Here is a 14,880-nt window from a genome sequence, read left to right as displayed (position 1 = left end):
TCTGAATCTTTAGTCTGGACTGGCCCAAGAATTTCCATTTCTAATAAGTTTCTATGTGATGCTAAATTTCTGGACAAAGGAGCACAATTTGAGAGCCAATTCTCTAAACATTCATGTCTCCATGTCTTTGTCTTTGCTATTTTCTTTGTTTTGCATTGTTTTCCTTTCCCTTTACTTCTTCATCTTATAAAATGCTAAAGAGCACTCTAAGAATAAGTGCTACGTTTTCTGGAAAAAAAATTTCTCCTTTATTTGTTTTCATAACAAACTGATAATTTTTATAATTACAGACAAGTCCCTTTGACATAATAGTTACCGTCTCACATTATAATTATTTGTTTATATAACTGTCACATCCTATTATATTTGAATTTCTCTTTTTTAGGTAACTGAATCATCCAACTGGAAAGAAAAAACTTCCCTGAAATGGAAATTACCATGAGTGGATAAATGTGACAAACAAAGTCAGAGGGTGCATCCTGGCTTCACTTTGAAATGAGTGGGTTTTCTCTGAGCAGGATGCAAGGGTGATTAATGTTTCTCTCTCATTGATGTTTCTAACTCTCTCTCTCTCCCTTCCTCTCTGTAAAAAATCAATATATATATATATATATATATATATATATATATATATATATATATATATTTTTTAAATACTATCTTTCTTTGCTCATACATAGACCTTTCTTCAGATCAAACTAGAAGTGACCTTTCAAAAATACAAATGTTGCCAGGCCATTTAAAAACCTTAAATGGCACCCCTTTCATAAAGTGTAAAGTGTGCAGCAGTTGGTATAGTCTGCCAGTGCCTTCCTAAGTAGATCTTCCCTGTCTGTTTAGACTTGGGTCTAGCCATTCCCCCAACCATACTATCCTGCAGCAAATACGTGAACACTCTCTGAGGGTGCCATGTCTTTCAGACCTCCCTGAGCTTTCACAAACTCTCCTCTGGTCCCATAGTTCTCCCTTCACACTTTTGCCTGTCAGTGCGTTCCTATTGATCTCCCAGTTCTCAGCTCCCATGACCTCCTCTGCAAAGGTGGCCACGTAAGGGCAAGTGTGGCCTCCTCTTTTTCCGCTAATGTTTTCTGCCAGAGTTCATCTCAGCTGTAGAACTTATGGAATTTTGTTGTAATTCTTATTCATTGGAGCTTTACATTCAAGGAGAAATGACCTACAGTGTGCCCTACAACAATACAATTGGTTCAGCTATTTCTGTTACACAGTCTCTAACTGCCATTGTGAAAATAACTATTCTGTTTTGTTACCAACATAAAATAAGCATTCTTACAATCAAATGACAAGATTTTGCCCCAAAATATTGGTACCAAATTATTGCTTTATTGTTCATTGGGTAAAACATTGCTTTTGCATTTCACATTTTATATTTTTTATTTTAAGACCATTATAAGAATAAGAAATCCATTTCCTATTATAATATCTTCCCTAAATAGAAACCCAAAATCTGAGGTTGTAGGTTATTTGACTCATTAATATCTTATGTTAACTCATAAATATTACTTTAACCTAAACTAAATTATAGAAGCTTTGCCTAAACCCAAATTATAAAAATAATTATGTCATTTCAGATAGGACAGAATGATTATTTCTTTTTATGGGAAATTAAGTTGTAGGTAGAGTCACAACCTGATTCTCCCTTACTCCTTCTTTAGATGTAAATCTTCTGTAGAGATGGCAATAATTGTTCTGTTGGCATAGTTCTGTTCATTATGTCTTCCTCTGCATAAAAGAAAATATCTCTCTACACAAGAAAGTTAGATCTCCATATCCAGTATCCTTAGATGTCATTCCTTAGCCAAACATTCACTCATTTATTCATTTACATGTCTACTACCTACCATGTACTTATCACTCTACTAGATACTTTATGTTATTAAAAAAGCCCAGGTGGAGTTTGAACTCTATTGGAGGAAAATGACAATAAAGAAACAAACTTAAAACATAAGGTCAGGTGGTGTCATAGATTATTAAATATTTGGAGTGCTAGAACTATTTTTGTTCTATCCAACTATTAGTTAAAAGAGTTATTTTAGACTTTTTTAAGGATGCAGCTTTTGAGCCGAGACATAAATGAAGTGAGGGAATGAGTTGAGAAATTTCCAGTTGTATAATTTAGAGGCAGCTCAAAACTGAACATTTAATCTCGCCTTTTCGACATGTTTCCCAGCCACTGAGCTTCTCCATCTTGGTGAATGCTACTGTCATTGACCAATTTTAAGTTTAGGATAATAAAATTACCTTTATGCCTACTCGTTTAGCCCCCAGATACATTTTATTTGAATCTTCTGACCTTTCTGCAAGTTCACTGTTGCAACTCCGGCACAGTCCATTATCGTCTTGCAAAAGGGATGTGCAATAGCCTCTTAATGGTCTACCGGTACCCATGCTTGACCTCTCTTATCTCTTCTCTGTATCATACACTGAACTTCCTTAAATTTCAATTAGGGCATGTGAATCTCTCCTGCTCAAAGACCACCCATTGCTCTTACGATGAGGATGCAACTTTTTGGCAGGACCTATGAGGCCATGATGGTCTGGCCTCAACCTTTGACTTTACCCTTTGCGCATAAGCTCCCCTCACACTATTTTTTCTTACCACATTGGCCTCCTTTCACTTCCTCAGGCTGCCTGCATTTCCTTCCTCCACCACATCACTTCACATCTACATTATTCTCCTTAAAAATGGTTCTATTCTCACTTGATTAAACTCAGGCTTACTCATTTTTAAGATCTCCACACATTTTTTACTCTATCAAAATCTCTCTGACTAGGTCAAATGTTCCTATTGCAGCCCCCATGCATCCATTCCTTTTTATCACATTTTGTCAAAACACTGTATTTTTATTGAATGAAACAACTAATTAATATGTAATTAGTGACCCCTTTTCCCAGCATTTGCCTCTTACCTACTACAGTGTATATACACTGTCATTCTTTGTGAAAGAGTCAAGGCTTTTTCACTGCAGAGCTTTTGCACATGCTAGTGTCTCTGTCTGGAACTATCTTAGCATTCTGGGTTCTCTTCACTATTTATAGCCTAGCTTAATTAACACCTTCTGAAAGAAGCTTTCTCAGCTCTACCTGTTCAAAGTGTTATAGGCTTCTTTTCCTGTTGTTCTGCTTGTCTCTTTAAAAAATTGTATTAATTTTACATTTACATAGTTTTTATTTCTTTTTAACCTATGTTGTCCACTAGACTATGAATTCCATAGAGGTAGAGATCCTGCCTGATTTGTTCACTATTAAATCCCTAGTAACTAGCATAGTCTTTCATGCATATCAGACACAATAATATTTTTAGTTGGCAAACAAGTAAAAATTAATAACTTATAGGTTATCTGAGAAATGATATTTTGAGTTAGCAAACAATTAAAAATAACTTATAGATTATCTGAGAAATAACCAATAGATTATCTGATAAATTTTATATTACTCCCACAGCAAAAACACAATGAATTAAGAAAGGGTTTAGTTGTGAGAAAGCATCATAAATATATAACATGCCTGTTATTTTATAGATACTAGTTTCTCCTTAGGTCCTGCAGCTGGTCATATAAAAGTTCCTTATAGTTGTTTTGGGATAATTCCATTACCTTATCCACGATAATTGATTTGCGGATCCATATAAGGTCTGGGTATGTCTCTCTCCTTCCCTCTTTCTTTTGCTCTTATCAACAGAAAACAAATCACACACCTCATCTACCCTCCATTCCATAGAGGGTAGGAAAATCTCTCAACACCCAGTCACTCTGTTGAAATTGGTCTTATGTTTTCTTTTAATGGAAGTTTTTCTGTGTATTTTTCATATTTAAAAAAGGTTTATCTTAATGTGTATCAGTGAAATTCTCATCCCTTTCCACCTCCCTAAAGTCATTCTAGTAAAAATAAAGACCACATTGTTTTATCACAATGTTATATTATCTGACAGAAGATAAAATTTATGTATATATAAAAGGTGTGTATTTCTGAGAATATAATTTTATCTCTCATCCTACTTCAAAAATTAGAGATAGAAAATCACATTACCTAAAAGAACATTATCTTCACTTACTATTCAAAGCATACTCATCCATTAAACAAATTTCTCACAGTTTAACTAAAAAATATTACTTTTCAATATATGCTAAGCAATATTGAATTTGTCACATTAATATTATGCCACTCCAATTGCATTTCTGTTTATGTTACAATCAGGTATAATCTGTTGAACAAAAAATGTTCATATTCTTACTGATAGCCCTGAATGATTGATTTAAAATGGTAAGTAGATATTATTGAAATTATTTTGAAAACATTGTTGAACACCTGCATGTTCTTCTGTAAATTACATGCAATGCTTTCATAGTCTAAATTTGCATATCCCATATTGAATAATAATAGAGAAAATTCTGAAGTAATTTCACAGTATGCATTAAAGTTCCACACACTGAAGCAAACCATAATGAACATTCTGTAGATTATATTACTTTCTCTTACACACTGAAAGAAAGCACATCCTGCTATTTACTCAGCAAATTTATATATGCTGAAAAATGGCGAGACAGATGAATGAACAAAATCTTTCCCTGTAAGGGCATCACACATTCTATAAACAAATGCATATAAACTAGGTAACTTAGTAAAATAGTCATGTTTATAGTCAGAGTTCACTAATAAAATGCTATTTAGCTATAAACAGAGGTATCAGGGAAAATACAAGGGGATATGCTAATTTAATGTCCTAGGATGTGTTCGAGTTGTTTTCATTTTCAAACTCTTTATGTTGAAATGATTTCAGATTTTTAAAAATGCTGCAAAGAGCCCAACCAGCATGGCTCAGTGGTTGAGCGCTGACCTATGAACCAGGAGGTCATGGTTCAATTCCCAGTCAGGGCACATGCCTGGGTTGCTGTCTTGGTTCCCAGTGTGGGGTGTGCAGGAAGCAGCCAATTAGTGATTCTCTCTCATCATTGATGTTTCTATCTCTCTCTCCCTCTCCTTTCCTCTCTGAAATCAATAATATATATATATATATATATATATATATATATATATATATATATATATATACATATTTAAAATTGATAAAATATATATATATATATATATATATATATATATATATATATATATATATTTTAAAGCTACAAAAAGATTGCAGGTAGTGTCTATATACCTTTCATCCAGGTTTCCTTGAAGTTAGCATTTTACACAACCATATGAAGTTTACCAAAACTAAGTAATTAACAATGGTACAATACTATTAACAAAACTACATATTTGTTCATATTTCACCAGTTTTCTCACTAATGTCCATTTCAAGACCTATGAACCAATCTAAGACACCATATTACACCGAATCATCATGTCCCTTAATCTATTTTAATCTATGAGAATTTATCATTTTTGCTTTCATAATTGAAGGGCACTAGTCAGATATGGTGTAGAATGTCCTTCAGTTTGGATTCACTCGATGTCTTCACATTATTATTGGGTTTCTAGATTGTGGAAAATAATGTCAGATAGTTGTGGTACCCCTCTCATGATATTTTATCAGGTGGTACATGATATCATCTGGGCTACTGGTAAGGTTAAACTTGATCACTTGGTTAAGGTAATGCTTGCCAGATTTCTCCGCTGTAAAAGTTACTATGGTTTTTCTTACCATACTCTTTAATAAGAAGTGAGTCACTAAACATAGTCCACACTGGAAGAGAATGAGAATGAAGCTTTATCTCCTGAGGGATAAGTTTCCAAGTTTTTGGACATGTGTTAAATCCATCACAATAATGAATACAGTAAGTTGGGAGAGATAGTTTGAGGATATACAAATCTCCTGATACTCCTTAAAGTTTAGTCCACTAATTTTAACTGTTAAAAGTGGATCTTGCTATTACTATCTATATATGTAAAAGCCTAAGTGACCGAACAACCTGTCAACCAGTCTGTATGGTGCACACTGACCACCAAGGGGCAGAAGCTCAATGCAGGAGCTGCCCCCTGGTGGTCAGTGTGCTCCCACAGCCAATCTCCCACTGCTGGCCAACCTCCTGTGGTCCCTGCCCCCAGCCAGTCAGTCCCGATTGGCCGCGATTGCCTGCCAGGCTGAGGGACACCACCCGTGCATGAATTAGTGCACCAGGCCTCTAATGGTGTTATAATGGTGGATGTCTATATTCTTCACTCTTCTACAATTATTATTTGAAATTATTCTGTTGGGAAGATTTATCATTTTTCTCACATTTATATATTTACTCAATTATTTGTTCATACCACTATGGACATATGGACTTTAATTTTTTACTTTTAGGGCTTTTAATACAAAACTATTGTGATTTTATTACTTAAATTGTTCCCAGTTAGCCTCCCAGGCACACTCAAGCTAGTACTTGTCTTCATCACTGATTTATATTTTCTTTTAGCATTTCTTTATTTTCTAGCATTACCATTTGCTGTAGGTTCATCTTGTATTTTTTGTACAATAGCCTTAAAATTAGCCATTTCCACAAGGACCCTCTGTCGTTTTATTGCAGAATGATATGAATAAACTAAGACCTGGTGTTATGTGGACTTTTTGCTATGGGGATCTTGTTGGTCTGAATCCTTGCCAACATGTGGTATAGTTAGTATACCTTATTTTAGTCATTCTAATAATAATTTGTTAAATCTTCTTATGTTTTTAATTTGTTGAATTTAGTTGAAAACCATCTGACAAGAACATTTAAGGATATTTTGGCTGCATGTTGCTTTTTCCCAAATTATTTTAGATTGTCACTATATGAATCACATTATCATTATCAGATTAATGAATAAAATGGTACTTCAAGATTTATGAATCAGTCTAAGAGCATTATCTCTCTGTGCTATGTATGGTAGCATTGCTTTTGGCCAAAACTCTCTAATTTTTATTAATTCTTCATAATCTTTAAGTTTCTTTATATGCTGCTATTCACTCAAAATGAACATCTTTCCAAACCATGAAGCGTTATTTTATTTTAAGTTATAGTTTAAACTTAAATAGCAAATATTTTTATGTGGATTATATTGTTAAGACTACTTTTAAGAGCAGTTTTAGATTCATTAATGTGGATTTTGACAGGTTGTTAAAGCTTAATCAAAATACTTGTTATTTCATATAATAATCAATTAATTTCAAAATTGGATTTAAGATTTTTTTTGAAAAGTCACTTTGTTCACATCTACATTTAAAAATTGAAACAGAAAAATCATAATGAAAAGACCAAAATGCAAGGTAAACCTAATTCCAGAGTTTAGCATTTTAAAAAAGCTTTATACATATAAATTTTAATTTATACAATTTTTCTCTTAACTATTAAAAGTCAAGAGCAGTTCAGTAATTATTGGTTAGATCCATCTGATCTAGTGTGTCTAAAATAGTTTTCTTTGCCTTGGGTTAATTTGATCTTTCTGCATTAAAGTTTTCCTAGGAACTTACTAATTCATCTTCACAAACTACCTGGACACTAAATAACACAATTAATAACCTTATTAATTCAACTTCAAAAAAACTTGTGAATGTTTATATTAAATAATGATCTCAGTATAAAGAAATTTAGGTTCATAATATTTTTTTCACAATTTTTGTACTATATCCCTTTATTTTCAGGACTTAAATACAAGGATTCTAATATAATTCCTATTCATTTAATTCATAGGAAGCTTTTTGAATATTTTTAACTTTTGGTTGTCTATTTCACTATGAAGTGTTAAAACTGTATTAAATGAGAATTTAAATAGGACATTTGATAGTGAATATATTATTTTATTTTCCTCTAAATTCTCAAATTTTATTTATCTCATTTTCATAATCAGTTGGATTTTGACACTACATTATGAGACTCTAAACTTTTCAGTTCCTGAATTCTAATTTTGAAATAATTTATGTTGTCTGTGTTTTTATTCTAGGCCATATAATACATAATAAAAATTTAAGAGAATATAAATTATCCAAAGTATCTTCTTAGATCAAAATGTAATCCAAAGAGAAATAAATTACAGAAACATAGCTGGAAAGTCACAAACTATCTGGATACTAAATAACACAATTCTATATAACCCATGGTTTTAAGAAATATGAAGAGAAATATAAAAATATTTAGAACTATATGAATGGACAACTTATCAAAATGTGTTCAATGTGGTAAAAGCAGTGCATAGGCTGAAATTTATAGTATTAAATAGACATATCAGAGGTTAAAAAAATGTATAAAATCAATAATCTAATGACCTGCTTCACAGCATCAAAGAACTAAGAGCAATTTACCTAAAGCAAGTAGACATATGGAAATAAAATTACAGCAAAAATCGATGAAATTGAAAACAGGAAAAAAACATACAGAAAGTAAAAGGATCCAAAAGCTAATTCTTTGAAAATGTCAATAAATCTCATAAAATTCTAGCCAGGTTAATGTATTAAGGAAGAGAGATGCCACACATTGCCAATATGAGAAATCTTAAATACATATTGCTAAGTGAATGAAGACAGTATGAAAAGACTACTAAGTGTATGGTTCCATTTATATCACATTCTGGAAAAGGCAAATGCAGGGAAAGTAAACAGATTAGTTTGCCAGGAAATCCGGGAAGGGAGGATAGGAGAATAGAATAGTTGGAGCACAGTGAATTTTTAGAGTGGAAAAAATTTTGTGTATCGCACTATAATGTTGGATACATGACACGAGGCATATGTCAAATCTCATGGTGATTTACAGTTACAGTAAAAGGAGTGTATGCAAAATTTTAAAAATCATTTAGGAGGTCAATGGATTTTATAAAACAATAAAAGTGCCTAGATATATTAAAATTTATAAAACAACCTCAAGAAAAATAGTGGGGGAAAAGATGCTGAACAAAGTAATTTTCTAAATGAGTGGAGTCTGAAAGACTAAAGGTAAAAGTAACTGTTTATGAACACTACACTCTAACTGACAAACTTGTATACTACAAGGATACAGGTTAAGAATTCTACTACTACTATGCATGTATACTGGAATTAAACAATTAAGTAAAGGATGATTTGTGGTGAAGGCTAGGTTTCTCACTGTTGCAATGAGAGTTTAAGATGGCTAGGATAATACATGTGGTAATAAATTAGAATTGGAGATATCAATATGAAATCATCCTGTATAATAAAGAGGTAATATGTTAATTAACCCTCACACCCTGACAAGATGGCTGCCTACAACCATGGTTGACATGGGGGTTAGTGAGGGACTACCAAATGACTGAACAAGAAGGCTGCGTGGGGCGACCAGGCTGGCAAGAGGGTTAGTGAAGGACAACCAAATGACTGAATAAGCAGGCTGCATGGGGCGACCAGGCTGGCAGGGGGTTAGTGAGGGACGACCAAACAACTGAATAAGCAGGCTGCATGGGGTGACCAGGCTGGCAGGGGGGTTAGTAGGGACAACCAAATGACTGAACAAGCAGATGTGTGGGGTGACCAGGCCAGCAGGGGGGTCGTGAAGGGCAACCAGGCTGGCAGGGGGGGCAATTGGGGGTGACAATGCCGGGGGGGGGCAATTGAGGACAACCAAGCAGGCAGGGGGAACAGTTAGGGGTTACCAGGCTGGCAGAGTGGGGCAATTGGGGGCTACCAGGCTGGCGGGGGGCAGTAAGAGGTAACCAGGCCGGCAGGGGGGCAGATAGGGGTGACCAGGCCAGCAGAGGGGGGCAGCTGGGGGCAACCAGGCTGGCGGGGGGGCAGTTAGGAGCGACCAGGTTGGCAGGGAGGGGGAAGTTGGGAGCAATTAGGCTGGCAGGGGGGGCAGTGAGGGGCGACTAAGCTGGCAGGGGGGCAGTTCGGGGTGACCAGGCCAGCAGTGGGGGGAAGTTAGGAGCAACCAGGCTGGCAGGGAGGGAGCATTTGAGGGCCACCTGGCTGGCAGCTGGGGGCAATTAGGGGTGACCAGGCAGGCAGGCAGGTAAGCGATTAGGAGCTAGTGGTCCAGGATTGTGAGAGGGATATACGACTGCCGGTTTCGGGCCTAAACCAGCACAGACATCCCCCAAGGGATCCTGAATTGGAGAGGGTGAAGACTGGGCTGAGGGGACCCCCCCTCCCCCGTGCACAAATTTCATGCACCAGGCCTCTAGTGTAGATAGATAGATAGATAGATAGATAGATAGATAGATATATAGAGAGGGTTTTAATGTTACATTAGAGGGCCTAAAAACAATGACACACTTAATATCAATAAGCACACCTACCACCCATACCTTGATTGTTAACACCATTCTCCAATAAAAGGAATTAGGTCTCTTTGGAAACAATACTAATTGTAGGATTGGGACACAATATATATAAGATGAGTCTAGAGGATATTTTAGTGCCCAAAGTAAGAAACTATGAAAAAATAAAAGCACATACTTAGCATACATAGTTATGCAGCACATCAAAAAGACACAGAAACCAATTAAGAGTTCCGAGACACAAAAGAGGAACAATGTGGGCAACAAAATATATAAATTCTTAGATTGTAACCCAAACTATGAAATAAATACCCATGAATCTATATTGACATAAATTAATATTTGAGTACATAAATAAATGGGGGGGGGGAATAGAACACTCACCTATGCATAAGAATTAAAAATCATTTATGTTGGCACATTGCCTTCAAGGAGACAAATTTCCTCACTCCTTAGTGTTAATCAAGGTCTTTCGTGTTTTCCTGGTAAGATAATTAAACCAAAGTAGCTATGTTTATCATTCATGATCTTGGCTTCCTGAGAACAACTTCATACTAAACATACAGTAAATAGTGTCTTTATAGTTTAATGATTTATGTCCATGGCTGCTCTGCCAACCAAAGAATTACCAATTATCTCTCTTGATGATTTTTCCCTCGGTGGTTTGACTAGTGGAGGTCAAGTACAGTGACTGACTTGCCTTCACGCCTGGCACTATAGATTTGTTACATCAGCACTGACTCACAATTAGAGGTTAACTATCAGAATACATTCAGAAGGAATACCCATCCCCTCCTTATCCCCATCACTAGTAGCACATTTTTCATGATATTACAGTTCTGCATGATTACCTTGGATCTTCCATGCATATATATTTTATATAACTTTATTTATATTTTTTTGGAAGAGACCAAGTGATAGGCCTCAAATCACTTGTCTTTTGAAACTTAAATGTTTTATTGGTTTAATAGGGACACTTTCAGGTAATTCTCATTGTTAATGAGGATGTTCATAATACATACATTTTCCAGTGGCTGATTTGATATTTTGGGACAAATTCGAAGTATTTTGTGTTCATATTTCCCGCATTCCTTTCCTACATTTTTATTTCATAGTCATTAACACTAGTTACATATTTGGCAATTATTTAACGAAGAGTATATGTATGTGTATATGCATGTGTCTATATATCTGTGTGTGTATATATATTTTAAGTGTCAGGGACTTGAAGAATGATCTTTACATAATTAATTTAATACATATGAAGTATAACCATTAATGGAAGCTAACTCTTTGAAAACTAGGTCTGCTTTTATTTTTAAATCCTCATTACCAAATTTCTGCTTTGTTTATTAAATTGTAGTTTAGGAATAAGTACTCCTCAATACATCAAATCTTTTTATTCACTCCCAGCCCAGATTCTGTAAGTTATAAACTTTCATCAGTTTTAAGGTCTCCTGGGCCTCAATTTGCATCTCTAAGTGGAATCTATTCATTTGAAACCATAAATATATTTAAGCAATTTTCATGCTCAAGTAGTCATGAAATTGAGGGGGCTTTCAGCTTCAGTAAATCATATACATTTTCCATTTGCCTTAACTCTTTTCCCTTTGTGCAGATGTGATATGTGTCCCTAAATTATTTATGGCAGAACCCTTTTGGTAATATGGCACCGTTAGGAAGAATTCTATATTAATTTATTTTCAGTTGAGCCTAAAGGAAGTGAAGAAAATTCAAAAAGCCACAAATTAAAACACATATTGGAAAGTCACAATTGAAATCATACAGGATACAATTTTTATAGCTTCATTTTGAGGTCAGAGATCATGATTAAGATGATGCTTAGCAAATAATATTATATACGATAGACACAATTATTATATTGTTTTCTATTTTTAATAACCTGTCACACTTTCATTAACATTAATATATATTATTAAGTATCCATAACATAATGTTTTTCATGTGTTACTTAGTTTTATTATCACAACAGATTTACCAAGGCAAAATTATTACCATGTATATACATACACAACCGATCAGGGAACAGGCAGGAGGAAGTCATACAAGTCAGGCTAACTCTGGAATGAATGTGCTTAATTCTCACACCTATATACCCCCCTCTCTATATGTATTTCCTTCTTGTTATGTCACTCATGACATAATAGCTGTTATTTAATGTTTACTTATCCTTTCCTTCTGAAGTAATTAATATACCAACACGTATATTTTTCATTGTAAATTTTTAAATTTAAGATTACTAAGGTATAGCATGTGCATTAAATCTTATTTTATTTTTTACATGTTGTGGATACAAATAATATACACTCCAAACATTACAAAGATTTAATGCTACAGATCCGATGTTAACCACAGGGAGAATTGATATTCTAACAAAAATTTAGTGAACCATAATGCTGGTTAGAAAAGCTATACCTCTATCTCTTTTTCTGTGGCTCAGCCAAGAATTTGAGACAGTAAGACACTACCAGGGTCTTAGGATGGGAAAGGATGAGATTAGGAGAAACTTAAAAATGTTAATGTAATTTTATGACATCATCTGTTTTATTTTACAAAAAATTGTTATGAAACTTTCTGAGTGTAATGTTTGGATGAGGCTGATAACACTTTCATGGTGTCATCAGGAAGCTTTTTACATTTTCTATTTTTTAAATATATTTTTATTGATTTCAGAGAGGGAGGGAGAGGGAGAGGGAGATAGAAACATCATTGATGAAAGCAAATCATTGATTGTCTGCCTCCTGCATGTCCCCCACTGGGCATGGAGCCTACAACCCAGGCATGTGCTTTAACCAGGAATCAAAACCCATGACCTCCTAGTTCATAGGTCAATGCTCAACCACTGAGCCATGCTGGCTGGACCAGGCATCTTTTTTTAAAATATTCCAGTTTATACAAATCATTGAAATATATGTTGATACATTATGTTGGGATCCAAAAGGACCATAACTTTTTGGAATGTGTTCTGGGATCAGTAAAACGGTTTTTAAATGGTGACCCAGGAAAACCTTATAGAATACGTGAATATTCTGTTAACATTGATGTTAAAATATATTATCCAAGTAGACAATAATTTAAATTAAAATATTAGTTGTATAAATTAATTCATGGACCAGAGTCTCTGTATAAATGTACAATATAATTAACCAGTGATGACATTTGAAAGGTATATCAGTCGTAGCGTAAAATTTATCCTTATATTATAACGAAATGCTATGAAAGTACTAATACCTGTTTAAATAGAACCCTTTCCATTTAAATAGCAGAAAGGCTTCCTGGTTTTCCAGGTGTATGTTCTCATAAGGTATACCTATGGGATGAGGTATGCTGGTCACTGAAAAACAATTTAATATCTTAACATTTATGAGCCACACTAATGTACTTCAATTTTAATAAAAAATATGCATTCTTGAGCAATGATTATGATAAGTAATTTTGAAAGGCAGACTTTGTATGAAAAAATACTAAATAACACTTTCTATTAGATGATAGATCATGTTCCATTTTTTGAGTTGCTTGTAATCTGTGAAATCTCCTTGTCCTCTTTTATCCCCATTATATTTAAGGAAGTTTTCAGTGTAAAGCATTGGGAGAATATCAACACAATTTTAGAACAAATACATCAAAAGATGAGAAGAATTGACTTCAACACAGAATATTTCAGTATTGATAAGAATATAATTATTTTTAGGACAAATCTTAGTGTTCCAAGTATTTAGATTCATTAGTATACTTTGGGATTATCTTTTGTATTGAGATCAACTGTTGTTTCTGTTTTTTGTTTTGGCATAAAACAAAGAGCTTTATTTTTTAATGTGTTTCTTTTGTGAAGATAAGGGAATCAGTTCATTGTAGGTGTCCTCATTAGCAATGAAGACATGCAATTGTCCCTAACCCTGGGTAAATCAGGATTTACTCATGACTAACAGGCAGCATTCCCATACTGCCTTTTTTAAAAACTTACCTCTTTATATAAATTTTTCATACGTCTCAAATTATTCTTCAAGATAAAAATTTTTCTTATAGTATTGCTATCAAGGAATTCACAGATTAACAGGAAAGTCGTAGATCTTTTATAATGGACTCACATCTAACATTTTCAGGACCCAGGAGGACTTCATACCATATGTTTAACTACTTAAAAATATAAATCATGCCACAAATTGTTAAATAAAACATGTGTTCTACCTTGACAAATATAACTTCATTATGCCAACATTTAAAAAGATAAGAATATGGTTGTGATCATCTATTTCATCAAGGACAATTTATATTTGATTACTGTGATTTGTTTATGGGCTGTTGATAATTGTGTAAAGCAAAAATTGCACTGGGCAAAGTTAAACAGGCAAGAAAGACTATTTAAGAGAATTGTAATACATTTTCTCATGTCTTTATGAAAGGAGGTAGTGTTATAATTTGGGTTCCTATCCTCTCACAGAGGCTGGGAGATATGAACTCTGTCTCAGATTGTTGCATTTCAAAGAGATGGCTCTCAGGTCCTTCAGATAGTCCTGGGTTATAATAAGGACAAGAGGCTTCTTTTAAAAATGTACATCTCTAAGGGACAGAGAATTCACAATTACAAGTTTACTGAAGTAAGTGTTTCACTAAAAGGGAGGGGGGAGAGTTCTCTGTGCTTAGTCC

This window comes from Cnephaeus nilssonii (genome assembly GCF_951640355.1).
Source record: "Cnephaeus nilssonii genome assembly, chromosome: 3".
NCBI lineage: Eukaryota > Metazoa > Chordata > Mammalia > Chiroptera > Vespertilionidae > Cnephaeus > Cnephaeus nilssonii.
The sequence above is the reverse complement of the archived record's forward strand: the minus strand, read 5'-3'. Positions refer to the sequence as shown.